This window comes from Acomys minous (genome assembly GCF_964271855.1).
Source record: "Acomys minous genome assembly, chromosome: 12".
Lineage (NCBI taxonomy): Eukaryota > Metazoa > Chordata > Mammalia > Rodentia > Muridae > Acomys > Acomys minous.
In genome coordinates this window covers 3117713-3139444 of record NC_140493.1, presented here as the reverse complement: position 1 = coordinate 3139444, position 21732 = coordinate 3117713, and the positions used below count along the sequence as shown (strand labels likewise).

The 21732-nt window shown below is 49.5% G+C and overlaps 1 long non-coding RNA gene across 1 annotated transcript; it reads right to left on the bottom strand.

The window, feature by feature from the left end:
• Window positions 1–9713: 9713 nt before the first annotated feature.
• LOC311579084 lies at window positions 9714–14428 on the bottom strand. The gene is made up of 3 exons (XR_014773048.1): window positions 14298–14428; window positions 10473–10565; window positions 9714–9848 (listed from the first exon to the last, which is right to left on the bottom strand). It is a non-coding gene; the product is annotated as an uncharacterized lncRNA (long non-coding RNA).
• Window positions 14429–21732: the final 7304 nt, after the last annotated feature.

Here is a 21732-nt window from a genome sequence, read left to right as displayed (position 1 = left end):
CACTCCTAGTTATTAATAAAAATTAATTGAGTTAAAAGTTTTCTTCTGAGATTTCATTTCTGTGCCATTGGGCAGGGCAGGACCTGGAGGCAGGCAATGGGTGCTGGTGACTGAGACGTGTGGAGTAAAAGGAAATGCTTTCTTCTGGAGGCCACGCCCCTGGGAGTGCGGCTGCTTCAGGGACTTCTTCCAGAGAGCTCGCACACTAGGACTCTGCCCCTCTGAGACAGGGGGTGAAACCAATTAACCCAAAGCCTGACAGCCCGCATGTATTTTCCACATAGTACGTGCTATTCTGATGCAATCATGGGGCAGCTCAAAGTATAGGAGAAAACGCCGCCCCGCCCATCTCTCTGGATCTGAAGGAGCCGAGGGTATTAGCTGGTCAATCAGTGATCTGCAGGCAGACAACAAAGTGAGGCAAGCCAGAACTTAGCAACCTGATGCAGAAGAAAAAGTCTTGAGGCAGCAATACAGAAACCCAGGCAAGACGACCTCAGTGTGGGGTGAACAAAGGGGGGGGGGGGACACGACCGTGCCTCCTGGGCTGAGAAGAAAAGGAAAGTGAAGCTGCAGATCCCTGAGGAAGGCTGCACGGTAAGGCATCCTGTCAAGGCTGGGAATAGTGGATTCTCGGAGCAGCGGCCCTGAGGAAAGCCTTGGTGCCCGGCTCACTCAACCTCGGAAAGTTAAGATGGGATCTGCTTCCAGCCCTTGTCGGTATCAGACAGTTCCCTGAGGCAAAGCTGCCTCTGCAGATTAGGCTGGGGACAACTTGTCCTCAGAAAATAGAAGTTCCCATAAAACCGTCCATGAAATAAAGTCCGGCAGAGAAAAGATTTAAATTTATGAGCTCTAAAAGCAGAAGTGGGCTGAGGATGAAGGTGAGTGGTAGAGTGTGGGGCTCTGGGTTGTCTCATTACACACCACACACAACACACATACACCACACACACAGCACACATACACCACACACAACACATATACCACACACAACACACATACACCACACACAACACACATACACCACACACACACCATACACCACACACACAACACACATACACCACACACACACCATACACCACACACACAACACACATACACCACACACACAACACACATACACCACACACACAACACACATACACCACACACACACCATACACCACACACACAACACACATACACCACACACAACACACATACACCATACACCACACATACACCACACACACAACACACATACACCACACACACACCATACACCACACACACAACACACATACACCACACACACAACACACATACACCACACACACAACACACATACACCACACACACACCATACACCACACACACAACACACATACACCACACACACAACACACATACACCACACACACAACACACATACACCACACACAACACACATACACCATACACCACACATATACCACACACAACACACATACACCACACACAACACACATACACCACACACAACACATATACACCATACACCACACACACAACACACATACACCACACACACAACACACATACACCACACACACACCATACACCACACACACAACACACATACACCACACACACACCATACACCACACACAACACACATACACCATACACCACACATATACCACACACAACATACACACACCACACATACATCACACATACACACCACACACATCACATATATAACACACACCACATACATACATAACACATAAACCATACAATACACCACACATACACAACACACAACACATACAACACACATACAAGACACACACAAACACAAATACATCTCACATACACACCACACATTCATCACACACACCATATACACAAACAAATAAAAATCATGCCAGGTATGGTAGCGCACACCTTAATACCAGCACTCGAGAGGCAGAGGCAGGTGGATCGTTGTGAGTTCGAGGCCAGCCTGGTCTACAGAGAGAGCACAGGACAGGGTTTCCAAGAGAGAAACTCTGTCTAGGAAAGCAAAACAAAACAAAACAAAGGAAAAAAATCACAAAAATAGGAATGGATTTTACATAACCATCTTTAAGTGTTCTCCAACACACTCTTTCTCTCTGTCTCTCTCTCTCTGTCTCTCTCTGTCTCTCTCTGTCTCTCTCTGTCTCTGTATCTCTCTCTCTCTCTCTCTCTCTCTCTCTCCAGTGAGTACAGCAGAGGACAGGGCCTGTGGAGGGCTCCTGACTCCCAGCTGTGAGCTGCCATGTGGGTGCTGGGAATTAGCCCGGTTCCTCGGGGAGGGCCGTGCATGCCCCCCGGGTGCCGATCTTATTACATGGACCTCTCATGGACGAGGTCCTTCCTAAGTTTCCCATCCACCCACTGGAAGTGGTTTTTTTATGCTTTTATTTTCTCTGCAACTACTACTTCTATGGACCATCTTTACCTGGAAAATTATTCGTCTGGGCTTCTCACAATACCTGCAGGGCCAAGGAGATAATAGCCCAGCAAGAAAAGTGTGTGCAATGCAAGTCTGGTGACCTGAGTCGGAGCCTAGGAACCCATATAAAGGCGCTGCTCCCCTCCACACAAGCACAGTGCACTCTCACCTGATACAACAGCAACACCTAAGCTAAAAAAGCTCCCCTGTCACCATGCTCTGACTCCTTTGGTAAGGTCTCCAGGGCCTCAGACCCATGGGAGTTGGCAAAGCTCCCTCTGGTCCCTGTGGGAATGTTGAAGGAATTTACAGAAAGGTAGGACTGAGTTTCCAGCTACACTGTAGCCTGGGACTGCCCCCCTGCAGAGACAGCCCTGGGGCGCTAACCTTTCCTCCTCTGCACTCCACAAAGGAGCTCTGGGCTGCTGCTGCACAGCTGGTGGACACAGCTGGTGGCCTCCCCCAGCGCTCCCCAGGCCCACTCAACCCAGCTTTTCTGTACCTGCGTCTGTCTTTCACTCCCTGGGGCCCAAGTCAGGTTTCCAGGGCCAGGCATGCAGGACTTCCAAGCATTTCTCAGTCTGCTGAGCAAGTTAACTCCTTTCATACACGCATACTGAGAAGCAGCGCTGTTCCCAGCACAGGCTGGACGCTGCACAATTAGTGATAATAGAGGCGCAAAGCTATCATTATTGTTTTTGTGCTTTTTCTCCCAAGAAATTGAGCTTTCAATCAAACAGGTGGTGCTCACCTTTGATCTTAGCCCTTGGGAGGCAGGGGCAGGGCCAGGGGCAGGGCCAGGGGCAGGGGCAGGGGCAGGCCGATCTCTTTGAGAGCCAGACTAGCCAGGACTACAAGTCCTGGGGGCTGGGGTGGAGCTGCCCTATCTTTGTATAGCTGAATCGGGCAAAAGTCAGGTATCCAGGGTGTCCTAATGAACAGATAAATGGATGGCTGTTTTATAACATGTAAAACGTGTGTAACTGTTAGGCAAGAAGGAATGCTAGCATGTGCCTATTTACGTACGTACTTCCAAAGTTAGATTTTTATCTGCACCAAAACTATTCTACCCTAGATGCGGCTAGCCTTAGAGGCTATGCCTGTGAGAAATGCTGAGGTGTAGCCCTTTGATAATGAAGAATTTTTGGGGGGAGGAGTTGAAACAAGGGCCTCATGTAGCCGAGACTGGCCCTGAACTTGCCGCGTAGTCCAAGCTCACCTGTGATGTCCTGCCCTGTCCTGCTGTGAACAACTTTGGTTTTGGTTGTTTTTTTTTTTTCAGACAGGGTCTGCAACTCATTTTTCAGAAGCCCCTTGTGTAGAGCAGGGCGGCCTCCAACTCCCAGAGATCCGCCCACCTGCCTCCGCCTCCCGAGTGCTGGGATTAAAGTTGTATGCCGCTGCACAATTTATTATTCCAGCTGTTGGGCAGCTGTGCTGCTGCTGGCAGATGGCCGTGGGGTGTCTGGTCACACCCCAGTCCTTGCAGCCTACACCCAGTGAGAAGGGTCCTACGTCACTGTTCTGCCCAGCTCTGCTTCCTTCCTATGCCTCAGTGTCGATCCTGAGTTTTCTTCCTAATAAACTTCCTGCGGGTACAGTCTTGGGGGTGGCTTTCCCTGCTACTTTTTCCAGTGACTCAAGGTCACCTTGAGTTATCTGGAAAAGCGGCCAGTGCTCACGCTGCCGCCCAACTCCCCATCTCCATCCTTGTGACGCCCTAGCACCGTTTCCTGAAGCGACACCATCCAGACCATTGATAGCAGAACCCCGACTTCTGCCACCTGTGCATCCAACATGGCTGCTCCTCTTCTACCTGTGCCTCTGGCTGCGCCTCCTCCCCACCTCTCCAGCCCCCCATTCCCCCACTCCCCTCCCCCACCTCCCCCACTCCCCTCCCCCACCGCCCCCACTCCTCCACCGCCCCCACCCCCACCCCACCTCGCTCCCTACTTCTCTTCCGCTCCTCACACGGGGGCACGCCCGAGTCCACTTTAAATCCCACAGTCTCTACACCATCACTAGCAGCACTCCAGGCGACGCACGATGCTGTGGAGGAATCCGTCTCAGGATCACATGTAACCCTGAGCTGAACTGCGTGAGTTCCAAGTCATCTCTTCTCAAAAACAAACGAGCAAACAAATGAGCCAGGATATAATGTGGCTTCAATGCCAGCACTTGGGAGCAGGAATATCAAGTTCAAGGTCATCCTCAGCACACAGGGAGTGCCAGCCACCGGCTGGAGAAGCTGTCTCAGAATAGACAAACAAAACCCTAAAACCTTCTGCCTTGTCACTCGCAACCTTGTTACCGTGAAGTGCTGTGCACATAAGATTATTTTGTGAAATGCTGAGACCCTGCGGGCAAGCAAACAAATAAAAACTGATGACCATTAGTCATACAAATGGGCACGGGAGTCTTGACAGTGAGTTTTGGTTTTAAAAGACAGGTTCTCAGCTGGGCGTGGTCATGTGCGACTTTAATCCCAGCACTCGGGAGGCAGAGGCAGGTGGATCACTGTGAGTTCAAGGCCAGCCTGGTCTACAGAGTGAGTCTAGGACAGCCAAGGCTACACAAAGAAACACTGTCTGGGGGGAGGGGACAAAAAAAAAGATAGGTTCTCCCTGAGGAGCCCAAGCCAGCTTCTCCTTACTATCTACTTCTGACTTGATTGTCCTCAGCAGAAACCCAGTTCATACTGGTTGTACTGGAAAAGGAACTGAGTCACTGGCGGGATTGGGAAACACAGAGAGGAGTGAGTTGAGGGCAGGGCTTGTCTGGGGAGCCGATGCCGGCCCTGCACCACTCGCTGCCTCTCAGCTTCCATCTCTGCCTCAGAACCAGCATGGCCTTAGCTCAGGCTTCCGGAAGCCAAGGAGACAGGCTGCCACCTGCTCTAGGCTGGCTTGTCTTTCGAGAAAGTTTGTAAAGAGTATTTCACTTCCTGCAGCCTGGGCGAAGTCCTAAGAGAAATTTGTCTGATGCCTCTCTTGGGTCATAAGTCAAACGCCAACCCAAAAGCTGCTGGGGTGCCCCACAAGCTGACCCCTGGACATAGAGTAGGGGTGCCTGGGACACAAGCTGACCCCTGGACATAGAGTAGGGGTGCCTAGGATACAAGCTGACCCTGGACATAGAAGAGGGGTCACAGACTGAGCAGAGGCCTGTAGAGTCTTCTCAAAGAGGACGGGCAGAGATTTGGCATGTCTGTCAAGATGCCTAATGCTGACTAAAGCTGGTTGTTTAGAAAGACTCATTGCCTGTAATCCCAGCACTTGAGAAGCAGAGGCAGGTGGATATCTACAAGTTTTAGGCCAGCCTGGTCTACTTGGGGAGTTCCAGTCGAGCCAGGCTACACACTGGAGCCTCCATCTCAAAACCAAACCAGGGCTAGCGAGGTGGTTCAGCAGGGTGAGGTGCGGATCTTCTAACCGGATAACCTAAGCTGAACCCTCGGAACCCACATGCTAGCGAGAACCGACCCCCTCAAATTGTCCTCTAACCTCCATTCTCACACTACGGTGTGTCACACACACACACACACACACACACACACACACACACACACAAATGTAAAATCACTCAAAGGGGGTGTGTGTTAGTCAGGGGTCTTCTCTAGGTAACAGAGCTCACAGAAAAATCTCTTTATACACAGAGGAAGAGGATCTGTTGGAGTTACTCACTGACTGCGGCCCAGCTCACCCGACGGCGGCTGGCTGTGAGCGGGACGTCCAAGAATCCAGTCGTGTCTCAGTCCATGGGGCTGGATGTCTCCGCTGGTCTTCAGTTTACGCTGGGATCCTGAAGAAATAGGCTCTGGTGCCAGGCAAGGAATGGACTTGCCCGCAAGGCGAGAGCCGACTGACAAAAAGCAGAAGCTCCCTTCCTCCACATGCTGGCTTCCTGCAGACAGCGTGTCAGATTCAGGCTGTCTTCCTGTCTCAAGACCCAAGTTAAGGGCACATGTGGCTTAGAGTGGATCTTTTTGTTTTGTTTTGTTATTTTTTGAGACAGGGTTTCTCTGTGTAGCCTTGGCTGTCCTAGACTCACTTTGTACACCAGGCTGACCTGGAACTCACAGAGATCCCCCTGCCTCTGCTCCCAAGTGCTGGGATTAAAGGTGTGTGCCACCACCGCCCATCCGTGAATCTCAATAAAAAAAAAAAATTCAAATTTTATTTTATGTGTGAATACTCTATCTGCATGTACACCTGCATGCTAGAAGAGGGCATCAGATCACATTACAGATGGTTGTGAGCCACCATGTGGCTGCTGGGAATTGAACTCAGGACCTCTGGAAGAGCAATACTCTCATCCACTGAGCCATCTCCCCAGCCCTGGAAGTGATTCTTACTACTTCAAACTAAGAAAAAAAAAAAAAAAAAACCCTCACTGGCCTGCCCTCCATTTTGGGATTTTAACTAATTCCAGGTGTAATCAAGTTGACAACCAAGAGCAGCCTTCACAGGGAGGGTGGCAAAGCTGTAGACAGAGACCAAGGTATTTAAAAGGGGACAGAGGGAAGACCTCACTAATTTGTGTGTGCACATATATGTTCATGTGTGTGGGGCTGTGGAGTGGTGCACATGCATTACTGTACACATGGATGCCAAAGGATATCTGGTGTCTCCCTCCATCACTCCTCACAGTGTGTATTATGTGTGCATATATGTATACATATATGTCTGGTTTTTCCCTTTTTATATTTTTGGGTTTTTTGGGAGGGGCAGGGTTTCTCTGTGTAGCCCTGTCTGTCCTGCAACTCCATGGACTAGGCTCACCTTGAACTCACAGAGATCAGCCTGCAGAGTGCTGGGGTCAAAAGCGTGCACTGCCACACCGGCTTCACCATAGTGTTTTTGAGACAGCATCCCTCACTGAACTTGGAGCTCACCAGTTCAGCTGGACTGACTGGCCAGCAGGCTGTCTTCACTTCACAGCACTGGGACCACAGGAATGTGTCACCACACTGCCCGCCCGGCTCTCACAGGGGACTTCGAGCTTAAGTTCCTGTGCTGCCCGGCAGGCTTTTGCCAGCAGGGGCCATCTCTCGGGCTCAGCAGGTGATTTGGAAATAGCCAATATGAACTCGTATTTGAGAGTGAAGCTGCAGGTAGAGAGATTAGCACGTGAAATACTCTAGAAGAGGCTGGGCGTGGTGGCGCACGCCTGTAATCCCAGCACTCGGAGGCAGAGGCAGGCGATCACTGTGAGTTCCAGGCCAGCCTGGTCTGCAAAGTGAGTCCAGGACAGCCAAGGCTACACAGAGAAACCCTGTTCAGAAAAAAGCAAAAACACAAACACAAAAAGGAATGTTGCTCAGTGTGTAAGGCCTTGAATTTAACCCTCAGCAAAGGAGAAACAAATACCTGAGTTTGTTCTAATGATGACTCACCTCAGCAGGTTTAAGAATCTTGCTGGGAAAAAAATAAAAAAATAAAAAAATAAAAAAAAATTAAAAAAAAAGAATCTTGCTGGGTGTGCAAAGGTGCCCATGTGGAGAGCGCTCTGAAACAGGAGCTCCCTGACTTTTTTGTTGTTTTTCTCTTTTTTTACATATATATTTATATTATTACACATATAAACAATAAACTACCTACAGCAAGAAGAACCATAAAACAATCAGGAATTATATAAATGTTACATTCATAGTGTTTTGGCTGTTTGTATCTGGCAGCCTTGAACACATGTCTTCTGTCATGGCGCATCTAAAATCCTGAATCAGTATCTAACACATCTCATCTCTATCAACTTAAAGCATCTATTTAGACCCAAAAACATCTTAACCCCAAAACAACTAAGCTTAATTGTAAAGCTAAACTATCTGGTCTTCAACCCCATCAGAGACTTGAGAAGGAACAAAATTGATTACCTGAGTACACAGGAAGAGCAGGTTAGCAGCTTCCCAAATAAGATGACAGAGACAGTTTGCTGCCTGAACAGTCACCCAAAACTCTCTGTAACATTGGGGCATCATCTTCAGCCTTCTGGCTCAATATATCTGACAGACATATTTGCAAGGCAGGAACTATTGAGGACTCGCTTACCCTGTCTTAGCAGTTTGGCCGTCGACTCTGCCTGCTTCCAAGCTTGCCCATTTTTAGGCAGAATTCTGTCTGTGGCAGAAATGAGGACATTTTGCCCGGTGGCTGTTTCGCCACATTTGAAGCCATCTGTGTAAGGAGGTTCTTTGATGCGTATCACCTTCTTTGAGGTAGGCTGGGTGTTGCCAGGAGTTAACCTGTCTTATTGCCAAAGAATCTTTAAAATAATAAAAACATCTTTAAATGCCATATTCTGTAGGTCTCTGAGGTTTTTGAAGACCTTATCTAATTATTTTTACCTTATCTATCTGTAGAATCATATCTATCTGTTGCACCTAAGATGTATATTCTTGTGGTAAAAATAGACTAGTAATTGACATAACCATGATTTGATCAACTAACAATTAACTTGTGTCACTGAATTATCCTAAGCAGCCTGCACTTTCAAAGTATTGGAAGTAAGCCTTGTATTATAGTTGAGCTGGGTGCAATACTTCATATCAGAGTAGAAACATATATATAATGTGTGTGAATAATCTCAAATTTGAATTCTATACCAATGTATCAAAATTAAACTTATTTTGCATCGATATACAAAATCCTATGCCAGTGAATTTAAAAATAACCTTGTGGGTAACAATGAAGGCCTTAAGTAGAGGAGCAGATCCAAAGCTCTCTGTCTGGTCTCCTACAGGAGCTGAATCTAGGAGCAGCTCACTGCCCCCGCCCTGAGTGGGGCCCACACTGGCTCAGGAGAGTGTTCCTCAGAGGGACATTCTGAACTCTGTCCCTTTGCTCTAAGTGCTGCGGACGTGCCAGGCAGCACTAAGTAGCTCCCAAGGGTGGTTCCTGCTGCTGCCGGGTAAAGGTCCCCTTATTTAGTGCCAAGGACTACCTACACAAAGTAAAAAATTCCTCTGATCTCAAGCCTTAGCAAAGGTTACGTTTCCTGGGAGAGGAAAAGCTCAGGGTGGCGCACATGTGTGTGCGGCGGAGAGAGACGGGAGAAGTCAGAGGCAAGAGTCACGGCCTCCCAACTGAACAGTCACAGCTCCCGTAACCAGCCTTAGCCAGCGCTGCCTTCCTCAGCCACACACTCGCCCGTCGTACACACCGACTTCTGAAAGGTTTGTCTATTGTTATGTTTTAATCATTAAATTCATTTATTTGTGGGGGCGCGGTGTCCATGTGACGTGGCCCTAAAGTCTGATGATATTCAGAAGGCATCTTTCGGAGCTGCTCTTTCTTCCCACACTGTAGGGCTCACTCACCGTCAAACGCCGTCATCAGGCTTGCCTTTGCATTCGCACCTTGACCTGCTGAGCCATCCCTCTTAGGGTTTCTACGGCTGTGATGAACTTGGAAAGGAAAGGATTTATTTGGCTTACATATTCAATGAACTCAAACCAGGTGGGAAACGGGGAGGCAGGAACTAACGCAGAGGCCACGGAGGGGTGCTGCCTACTGGCTTGCTCCTCACGGCTTGCTCGGCCCGTTTTCTTTCAGAACTCAGAACTACCCCTGGGCAGCAATGGTAGCGCACACCTTTAATCCAAGCACTAAGGAGGCAGAGACCGGCAGATCTCTGAGTTCAAGGTAAGACTGGTCTACAGAGTGAGTTCAAACAGCAAGGGCTACACAGAGAAACCCTGCCTTCGCACACACACACACACACACACACACACACACACGCACACGCACACGCACACGCACACACACACATACTCACACACACACACACTCACATACACACACACACACACTCACACACACACACACGCACACCTCATAACCACCATTCCAGGGGTGCACCCAAGCACAACAGGCTTGGCCTTCTCACATCAATCACTAATTAAGAAAACGCGCAGCCTGGTGTGGTGGCACACAGCTCCACAAAATCAGAAAAAATAAACAGACAAAAATCATAAAGACTTGGTGATAAAGATTAGGACCACAGGGAGTTGTAGAGACAGCTCACTCACCGGTTCACCCCAGTTACTGGCCTTCCAGGGATCGTGGGTTCAGTTCCCATCACCCATGCCAGGCAGCTCACAACCATCTGTAGCTCCTGTGCCCTTGTGGCATATAGGCACACACATAAATAAAAGAAAAACAAAGAATAAAAAACAGTGATTAGGCTGGGCAGTGGTGGCACACACCTTCAATCCCAGCACTCGGGAGGCAGAGGCAGGTGGATCTCCGTGAGTTCGAGGCCAGCCTGGTCTACAAAACTGAGTCCAGGATGGCCAAGGCTACACAGAGAGACCCTGTCTCAAAAAACAAAACAAAACAAAAACTGAAACACCACAGTGATTGAAGTTGAAGGCTACTTTTGTATGTTGGTCCTTTAGAATCAAACCTTACTCTGCCTCTTACTAGTGTTTGCCCCAAACAAACTGTGTCACTTTTCTTCCCTGAATTGTGGAGTCAATAACAAGGCCAAACACCACTGAGCAGTGAGGGGGACTTTTATTCTTGGCTAACAGACTTAGCTGGTAACCCGGCAGATCTGCCTGTCGGCTCCCGGGCTCTGAGGACTGTTAAGAAGGAGAGGAAGCCTATGGGTTAGTGGCTACAGGGATATTTGTGGTTTTCTGGGAATTTGACGGACGTGGCATTTCACAACCTTCATGGTTCCTTTAGCCTTAACTACCTGGCGGGTATGTAGTTTAGCATACAAGTGGTAATGAAGCCCCCAGCTGTCCGTGGCCACTCTAGTGACTACATCTGCAGTCCTGCCCCTTGGAATACTGTACTCCTGGCGCAGGCAGGCCCTGGGAATGCTGGGAGTGAAGGGAGCAGCAGCCGGGCTTCATTCCTTTGCAGATTGCTCCCTTAGCCCGTTCCAGAAGGCTTGCTCACCTGGCTTCTCCACCTGCTTCGTCCTTCTGGGACTCCCGGAGGCCGCACGCCTGGGAGCTCCTTCGCATTTCTGCTCTCTCCCTGAGAAAGCCCCAAGGTTGATAAGCCAAGATGCTTACAATAAGACGGGCGGTGAAGAGTCACACACTGAATGAAGCCCCGAAGCTTCGGGAGCCAATAGTAACGGGCAAAAATAAACTCTGGCTACGCTTTGTGGGGCACGACTGTAATTCCAGCATATGGTCTATCTTTTTCTCTTTTTGTTTGTTTGTTTTTTTCAAGACAGGATTTCGAAAGCAGGCATGGTGGCACACGCCTTTAATCCCAGGACTCGGGAGGCAGAGGCAGGCGGATCTCTGTGAATTCCAGGCCAGCCTGGCCTACAATGTGAGTCCAGGACAGCCAAGGCTACACAGAGAAACGCTATCTCAAAACAAAACAAAAATCAAGACAGGATTTCTCTGTGTAGCCCTGGCTGTCCTGGAACTCACTTGTAGTCCAGGCTGGTCACAAACCGCCTGCCTCTGCCTCCCAAGTGCTAGGATTAAAGGCATGCACCACTGCCTGGTTTACAGTACAGTTCTTGACTGCCAGGCTTTTCCATGAGGCTCCGAGATGTTTTGAGGGAAGTAGGAGATGGTTTGACATGTAGTATCCTAGGTTGTCCTCAAAGTCACCACATGGCCAACGATGACCTTGAGTTTGTGACCCTGCTGCATCTTGTGTTTGCAGGAGTGGACCTGCAAGATGGAGATGAGACGGGAGACACATCGGGAAGTCAACAATGCCCTGGAACCCATGGACTGGATCTCAGGCGGCTTTACTCGGGGAGCGTTAACTAGTGTGCTGATCACTCGGGCTGACGATGCTGTGAAAGCTTCCTTCCTGTCAGTTCTCATGGTCTGATTTTTCAGGGGGGGGGGTGGTGAGATGGGAGCAGTTAAGAGCACTGTCTGCTTTCGCACAGGACCTGGATTCAGTTCCCAGCTCCCACATGGTGGCTCACACACCCTCTAACTCCAGTTCCAGAGGATGCGATTCCCTCTCCTGGCTTCCTCAGGCACCAGACACACACGTGGTGCACAGCCGTGCACGCAGGCAAAGCCCCTGTATGCATTAAGTAAAACTGTCCTATTGCATAGGAGGTAGCAACCACCTCTGTTGTGGAACTTACTGTAGTGGAGTTTGAACCCAGGGCCTCCCAGAGGGCAGGCAAGTGCTCACCACTGCGACTGTGACCCTCCTTTTAATTCTTTACTTTATGGCAGGATCTCATCGAGTGGCCCAGACTGTCCTGAAATTCTTCATCCTGATTACTGCTGGCACCAATAGCCCAGCATAGCAGTCACTTTAAAAACAAGTATATTTTTCGTCTGTTTTGATACAGGCTCTCATATAGCCCAGGTTAGCCTTGAACTCACTGTGTGGCCAAGAATAACCTTGAGCACTTGATCCTCTTCCTTCAATCCTTCAAGTGCTAGGACTGCGAGTGTGTGTGTGTGTGTGTGTGTGTGTGTGTGTGTGTGTGTGTGTATGCAAATTTGTGTGTATGAATGCAGGAGGGCTGGAGATACTTCAAGTATCCATCTATACCTTCCACCTTGACCTTTTTGTTTGTTTTTGATTTTTTGGTTTTTCTTGGTTTTTTGTTTTTTTGGGTTTTTTTTTTTGTTTTTTTGTTTTCGAAACAGGGTTTCTCTGTGTAGCCCTGGGTGTCCTGAACTTGCTTTGTAGACCAGGCTGACCTGAAACTCACAGTGATCTGTCTGCCTCTGCCTCCCGAGTGATGGTATCGTGTGCCAGCACGCCCAGCTGTTTATTTGTTTTTGGGACAGGGTCCTCTCTATGTATCCCCTGGCTGACCTGAAACTATGTAGACCAAGCTGGCCCCAAACTCACAGAGATCCACCTGACTCAGCCTCCTAAATGCTGAGATTAAAGTAGTGCCCTCTGTGACCTTGAGGGTGGCCTGATCCACATAGTGAGCTTAATGAGTTTCAAGCCAGCCAGGAATACATAGTGACACCCATTCTATAAAAAAAAAAATGTATATGCTGGGAGTGATGGCACACGCCTTTAATCCCAGTACTTGGGAGGCAGAGGCAGAAGGATCTCTGAGTTTGGGACCAGCCTGGTCTACAAAAGAGAGTTATAGAACAGCCAGGGCTGTTATACAGAGTAGCTCCGTCTTTAAAACCCAGAAATAACAACAAAAAGAACAATGAAAGAGCCAGCCGGGCAGTGGTGGCGCACGCCTTTAATCCCAGCACTCAGGAGGCAGAGGCAGGTGGATTGCTGCGAGTTTGAGGCCAGCCTGGTCTACAAAGTGAATCGAGGACAGCCAGGCCTACAAGAGAAACCCTGTCTCAAAAAGCCAAAAACCAAAGAATTTTTGGTTGGGTATGGTGGCACACACCTTTAATCCCAGCATTTACACAGAGGGGCCCCATCCCAAACAAACAAAAGTGGGTTCCAGGCCAGCCTGGTCTACACACAGAGTTACAGGACAGCCTGGACTACACAGAAAAACCCTGTCTCAAAACAAAACAGAGACACTGAACCTTTGGTCTTCACACATGGGTAGTCACACCTGTACAGCCATGTGCACACCTACACACTAACAAGTGCATACATAATCTACACCAACACCCACACATCGAATCACATCTGCTCCCCAAAAACCCAAGGAAACCGTGTGGGTAGGATGAGGAGAGCTCAGCCAGTGAAACAAACGCCTGCCTGGTAAACATAAGTGTCAGATTAATCCCTAGAGCCCACATCACATATGAAGCGGGCGCAGTGGCACATGCTTGCAGCCCCTGCACTGGGGAGGCAGAGAGGGCTCACTGGACAGCCAGCCCAGCCTTCTTTGTGAGCCCCAGGCCAGTGAGAGGTCCCGTCTGAAAAAAACAAGACGAATGGTGAATCAGCTGCGTTCAGATTACCTTGATAAAACACGGTGACCAAGGCAGATGTTAGAAAAGCTCATTTTGGCTTGTGGTTGCAGAGGATCAGAGTCCAGCGCATGGGGAAGTGTGGCAGGCCTGGGGCCAGGGCAGGAAACTCGGAGGTCAGATCATCAGCTGCAATCCCTACAAGAGAGCAAACTGGAAAGAGGCAAGGCTGTTTACTTCCAACCCTGCCCCCAGGGACAAACTTCCCTTGCAGCCACTGTACCAGGAAGGAAGTGGAAGTTCCTGGTTTCCGGAGGCAGGTGGAGCTCTGTGAGTTTGAGGCCAGCCTGGTCTACGGACTGAGTTCAAGGACAGGCAGGGCTACACAGAGAAACTCTGCCTCAAAAAAGCAAAACAAGAAGACCCCCAAAACCTCAGTGGTGTCATGTGATGCTTTGCTGAAAACAGATACGTGAGAGGGTCACGATGTTTAGGAAAAATATAAATAGAGGCCCACAGACAGTGAGAGGACACTTTCGATTTTTGTGCCCTGCAGCGGGTTACGTCGTCCCACTGTGGAGCCTGGCTGTTTCCGCTGGACTGTGGACCTGCTACCGAGTCGTGTTACTGTTTGGTGTTGGCTATTGGACTGGACTGCTGGTATCCTGACCACAGAGTGGAACTGGCCCAAGGAACTACGTCTACACAGGTCCACAACCCCCTTTTCCTACTAACATTCTTCCCTACCTCAGGTCGGTGTGTTAGAGAGGGGGTAGAAGCGCTTAAGAATCCAAAATAAAGTAGGTTTTGAGAAATCTAAGCCTACACCGCCACAGACGGCTTCTGAGGAACGACAGCTCGGTTTGTGATCAGGCTTCACACACACACACACACACAGATGCACATGCATGCACACATGCACAAAATAACCGTTTCTTTATATGACGTCAGCTTTTGTTTTGACCTTGACATAATTCGCAGCACCTGGGAAGAGTCTCGCTGGGCGACTGTCCCGAGCCAGTCTGCGGGGACGTACCTTGGTTATGTTGACTGACTGAGGTGGGAAGACGCGTCCATCGTGGGAGGTGCAGTGGATCCTGAACTAAATGAGAGTGCAGGAAGTGAGCCGTGTGCTGGGTGAACTTCTCTCCACTGTGGACTGTGGGCGTAGCCAGCTGCTTTGCGCTTCTACCACGTTGACATCCCAGAATAATCTGGGGCTCAAATGAGCCCAGTCACCCCTAAGTTGTTTTTTGTCAGTTTTTACCCCCCCCCCCAGGGTCACTCTGTGTACTGGCTGTCCTGGAACTCAGTATGTAGACCAGCCCAGCCTGCCTCTGCTGCCTGAGTGCTGAGTTTAAAGGCGCGCGCTACCAACACCCAACTTTTGTCAGGTATTTCCTCAGAGCAGTGGAAATGAGGCCGGAACAGTTGGGACAACCTATGCTTTCCAAGGAACAGAAACTTTTAAAACCTGCTATACAAGTCAGCGTAAACGAAGGGTTGGGTTTTGTTGTGTTTTGGCCCATAAATGAGCATTGACTGGTAAGACACGTCTGCTGTGCGACACGGAGCTTGGCTGGATTTACGAGTTCATGGCTCCCTGCCACTTTTCTAGCCCTGCTTCCTGGCAGTAACTGAAACCTTAGGCCACGGCCATAACTGCAGCTGCCGTGTAATGGCCTCGGCCACCTTGGATTCACGGTTTGGCAATACTAGCCTGAGCTGCCAAGGGGACCAGAGATTTTTGTCTCCAACGTTCTTCCTTTTCCCGGGTTCAAAGGGTGAGGGCAGACTGTATAGTTGCCAAAGCCGTTGTGGCTTCTGCTTTGAAACCTGTCTCCATCATTATCAGACCCAGTGAGCGACTCCCACTTCACCATGGCAACACTACAGCTGCCCCCAGTCACCGTGGCCGCTGAAGTTTCCTCCGCCCCATCACCAGCACCAAAATTCCCAGAACCATTTTGGTTCCAGAACCTTCCAACCATCTTGTATATCCTCACGTTCACAGTTGCATCCGGCTGGTCCACTGTGGCTACAGTGACCAGCCCAAAGCCCTTGGACAGTTTTTGGTTTTGTGTAGCCTTGGCTGTCCTGGAACTCGATATGTAGACCAGGCAGGCCTTGAACTCAGAGATCTGCCTGCCTCTGCTTCCCCAGTGCTGGGATAAAGGTGTTCACCGTTGCTGCCCCACTCTCTTATTACCCTTTAAAACCTGGAATCCAGCTGGTAAGGTCCTCTCAGGGGAAGAAACTATCTAGAACCCTCCAGGAGTGATGAAGTTTTGTTCCTTCTACTTCCTAGAAATGAGACTGCTTCTTCCTTTCTTTTTTCTTTCTAAGATTTATTTATTTATTATGCATATATGTTCTGCCTGCTTGTCCCCTGAAGGCCAGAAGAGGGCACCAGATCTCATTACAGGTGGTTGTGAGCCACCATGTGGTTGCTGGGAATTGAACTCAGGACCTCTGGAAGAGCAGTCTGTGCTCTTAACCGCTGAGCCACCTCTCCAGCCCCCGAGACTGCTTATTTCTTACGCTATCAACCTTATGCTATCTGCTGAATAGCGAGTAAACAGCAAAGGTTGTGTTGAATTGCTGTTCCTATGGCAATGAAACTATGTCCCAATAGCGTATGACAATTAGAGTGATCAGATTAGCAATCTTCATATGTTTCTTAATCTCCACAGTCCTTCTAGGAAAATGGTGACACCTGGTTGGCTGTTCTGGTTGGGACAGCATGCCATCTGCTGGGTTCCTCTTCCACAAGGAATGGAAGAAAAATGTGTAAAGAACGGGACCGGTCTCTAGGTGGAGACATGGCCTTGTCTCCTTTCTTTTTCTTTTCTTCTCTCTTTTTTTTTTTCCTTTTCTTTTTTTCCAGACAGAGTTTCTCTGTGTAGCCCTGGCTGTCCTGGACTTGCTTTGTAGATCAGGCTGGCCTTGAACTCACAGAGATCCACCTGCCTCTGCCTCTCGCGTGCTGGGATTAAAGGCTTGCGCCACCACCGCCCGGCCTTGTCTCCTTTCTTAACAGTTAAACCAGTGAGAGAGGTCAGGCACCTAGCTAGGTGACACCCCTAAAGGAAGAGTGGTTTACCTTGAGATAATGTGTTTTTCCTTTGCTGAATTCTGGCTCCATAATGTCCCTTCAAGACCAGCCGCCACGAGAGGTGGCTGGCTCTGCTGCCCTTCGCCTTTCTGCGGCCTAGGGAATGAGTCGCCCCTTCTTTTTTTATCCAAATGATAGACAGAGTATGTGTTTCCCCCATTTTTTTTTTATAACAGAGGATTCCTGCCTGTCCTGGAACTCACCCTGTAGACCAGGCTGGCCTTGAACTCGCAGAGATCGGCCTGCTTCTGCCTCCCAAGCCCTGGGACTAAGCGTGCCCAGCTCTAAGTATGCTTCGTACTCCCCTGTGGGCCTGGCTTCCTCACACTCTTTCTAAAGCTCCCCTCCCTGCTGCGTGTCTACGTGCCAACAGGCTGCTGACCTCCATGCTACCTCACCTCTGACAGAACAGTTTTGTTCTCTCTCTTGCCCCGTCTTCACCTCCTTGTCAGCCATAAGGTCTATAGCTTGCTTGCCCTAGGGTTTTTCTTTCAAACTCAAAGTTGTTCTCACGTTTGCTTCCATCTGTGATTGCTGTTGAATTATTTTATTTTTGGTTTTGGTTTTTCAAAACAGGGTTTCTCTGTGTAGCCTAGGCTATCATGGAACTCATTCTGTAGACCAGGCTGGCCTTGAACTCACAGAGATCTGCCTGCTTCTGTTTCCCAAGTCCTGGGATTAAAGGTGTGCGCCACCACTGAGTGGCTACAAGTTCTTAACAAATTAAAAAGCCCCAAGAGAGGGCCCCAATTTCCCAGGCAGCACGTGATGGCTCTGCTGAGGCTCTGTAGAGAATTCTTAGTTTCCTTAAAAACACAGAAATGTTATGTGGATACACGATTAATCTCAGGTGTGGGATATGGGGCTGCTTCAGGTTGTCCACAGCAGCTAACCATGATTTGTCTCCTGCCCTGGCAGGGTTGTGATTTTTCCAGCTGCGGAAAGTTTACATTTGGAATTCTGGGGGCTCTTCAGAGGACAGATAAATGCGAGAGCCCTGAGAGAGGTTGAGGCTGCTGCCCCTGCTGCTGCCCCTGCTGATGTTGCTGTTGCTGGATTGCTGGTTGCTGGTTGGAGATATCCTTATGACAAAGATCAAACTCCCCCCAAGGAACTCGATGTCCCCTAGTCAGCAGGAAGTAATTTGATGATATCAATGTCCCCCTCCCCTCTAACCTTCTTTGTCTCCTACCTAGTGTTGGAGGACTGGAAGGGACAGGGGTGGCGTAGGGAGGTAGGAAAAGGAACCCAATCAAAGTAGTCAAAAAGTCCGGCTATGGGACTCCCCAAGACTTTCAGTATCATTTCTTTCCTACCTTTTAATTCTTTAATTAGCAAAGAATATGACTCTCTTTCTGCACCCCTTGATGCCATCAGTGGCATCTTTTTCTTCAGAGGCCAGCATAAGAATCTTGACAAGGCCTGGAGAGATGGCTCAGAGGTTAAGAGCACTGGCTGCTGTTCCAAAGGTCCTGAGTTCAACTCCCAGCACTCACACGGTGGCTCATGATCATCTATATTGAGATCTGGTGCCCTCTTCTGGCCTGCAGATGTACAAGCAGGTGGAGCACTGTACACATAATAATAAATAAATAAATAAAGCTGCACATGCGATTGTACATTCCTGAATGGGGAAGACGCTGTGCTGTACACTGCTGTGCTGTACACTGCACTAGTGTTAGATGCTGGCTCCTCAGTTCTGCCGTCACTATTTATATTTAATATGGGTTAATAACAACAGGGCCTCCATGCTCTCTACTGTTCAGCTTCCAGACTTGTTTCCAAAGTCTTGGTATTTATATTCTTATTCCTCAAATGAAAAGAGACTTATGTTCATGTTCTGCAGGTTGTTTTTCAAGCCAACAGACTACAAAGGCCTCCTGAGTACCAGGTTGACTTGGCCTGAAAAGGGAGGCTCTCCGAAACAGGCGGGCCACAATGACCTTAAAAACTTGTAACAGTGTGTTTATGCTAAATGCTAATCGCAAAAGTTCCACTTCTGCTAAGCGCTGCTGGCGGAGGCCACGAGAGACCTATACAAGATTCTCCCCGTGGCGGTTCGGGTGGCTGCTCACTCCTGAGCTGCAGGAGAGCAGGTGGCCCGAAGGCTAATTAGAATTCTCTGTGAGTGTTTGGATTTCCACTCTGACACTACAACATACAGAGAAACAGACTCTGCAAAACATACCGCCTTGATGAATTCTCTTTCAAAAAGATTTGCTCTGCTTTGCCTCTGTTAAAGGCAGGTTCAGCTGGGTGGTGGCGGTGCACAGCTTTGCTCCCAGCCTGATGGACACAGTGAGTTCCATGCCAGCTGGGGCTATGCAGAGATGCCCTGACTCAAATAAATAAACAAACAAAAGATTTGTGTTTGACTCAAATAAATAAGTAAACAAAAGATTTGTGTTTGTGTGTCTATCTATATAGACAGATATAAATACATGTATGTGTAAGTACATGAATGTGTTATGTGTATTTACATACATACGTGTGCATGTGCAACAGGATCTTCCCTTTAAGGGCAGAAGCTCATTGTATTCCATCCCATGGCAGGAAACTCCCGCTTACCCCAAAGCTGGCTCTCTGTAACCTGGCCAAAGTATCTACCTGATTACAGTATCTCCAAATGATAACATTTTGCTCCTGCATGCCATGGCTTGGCAGCAGTCACCTTAACCACTGCGCAAGGGTGTGTGTGTGTGTGTGTGTGTGTGTGTGCACGCCAGTACTCAGGGGAGGGTGTGTGTGTGTGTGTATGAGCACTCGGGGGAGGGGAGGGGAGGGGGAGGGGAGGGGGAGGGGCAGAGGCAGGCAGCACTAAACGCCTTTGAGTCTAATCTGATCAATAACCCAATTGCAGCTAAGGCAAAGGCTCTTGGGGTTACCTGCCCCGCGCTCCTCTGGAAGCCCTGCCAAACAACAGCCATGTCAGCGTGGCCTGCGTCTGAGAAGAAAAAGGACCAGTAGTGATGTGTAAAGGGGGCCTATCTCAGAGCTGTGACCTTACACAATGCGGAAGCCGATAAATGGCCATTGTGAAGCTGCTGCTTGTGTATGTGTGTGTGTCCCCACGCGTGTGTGCATGTGTGTGTTTGTGTGTGAGTATGTGTGCATGTGTCTGTGAATGTGTGTGAGTGTGCATGTGTGTGTGAGTGTGTATGCATGTGTGTATGTGTGTGTGTGCGCTTGCATATGCATCTGTGTGTACATGTGTGTGCACATGTATGTGTGTTCACGCGCATGTGCACGTTTGTGTGTATGTGTATGTGAATGTGTGTGTGTATGCATGTGTATATGTGTGTGTGCATGCGTATGCATCTGTGTGTACATGAGTGTGTGTGCACATGTATGTGTGTGTGTGAGGAGTCTATGATGTGTGGTACATGTGTACACAGGCAAAGGGCAGAGGAGGATGCCGGCCTCGTGCTCTAACGCCCTCTTGCCTTAGGACAGTCTCTCGCTGAACCTGGGCATTGGCTGACAAGCAGCAAGTCAAGCCTTTCTGGTCCCTGAAGCCCACAGCGCTGGGGCAGCCATGGCCAGGTGCTGCACACCTGCTGGGTCTCACTGCCCACGTTCACACCAAGTCCTAAGCTATTTTGGTCAGTCCTTGTCTGGAAACACCTTCACATGCACACCCAGACGCTCAGTGCCCCGACATCTCCCAGGTACTCCTCAGCCCTGACTGACTAGTGCAGACCCCAGCTGGACTCCAGCGGCTGCCCTCGTCTGAGGCCTCAGTTCCCCCCGAGGCACCCCTCACTCCAGCGGCTGCCCTCGTCTGAGGCCTCAGTTCCCCCCCGAGGCACCCCTCACTCCAGCGGCTGCCCTCGTCTGAGGCCTCAGTTCCCCCCGAGACACCCCTCACTCCAGCGGCTCCCCTCGTCTGAGGCCTCAGTTCTCCCTGAAACGTCCAAAGCTTCAGAGTGTTTTCTACACATTTTATAAATGTTCAAGCGCTATGGCGGTTTGGATGATGTGTCCTCGTGAGTCTCAGGCCTGTGATGACTTGGTCACCAGTTGGTGGCTGTTTGGGGAGGACTGGGAGGTGTGTTCTTGCTGGAGGAAGTGTGTGGCTGGGGGCTTTGAGGCCTCCAAAGCCATGTGTCAGTTTCTGGGGCACTCTCTCTGCTTCCTACGTGTGGACCAAGATGTCTGCCCTTGGCTGTTGCTCCTCAGCCTCGTTGTCTGTTGCCGTCTCCGCCCAGTGAGATCGATGAACTCTTGTTGTTGTTTGTTTGTTTTGAGACAGGGTCTCTCTGTGTAGCCCTGGATGTCCAGGGCCTCACTCTATAGACCCAGGGTGGCCTCGAACTCCGAGCTCCACCTGCTTTTGCCTCCCGAGTGCTGTGATTAAAGGTGTGCGCCACC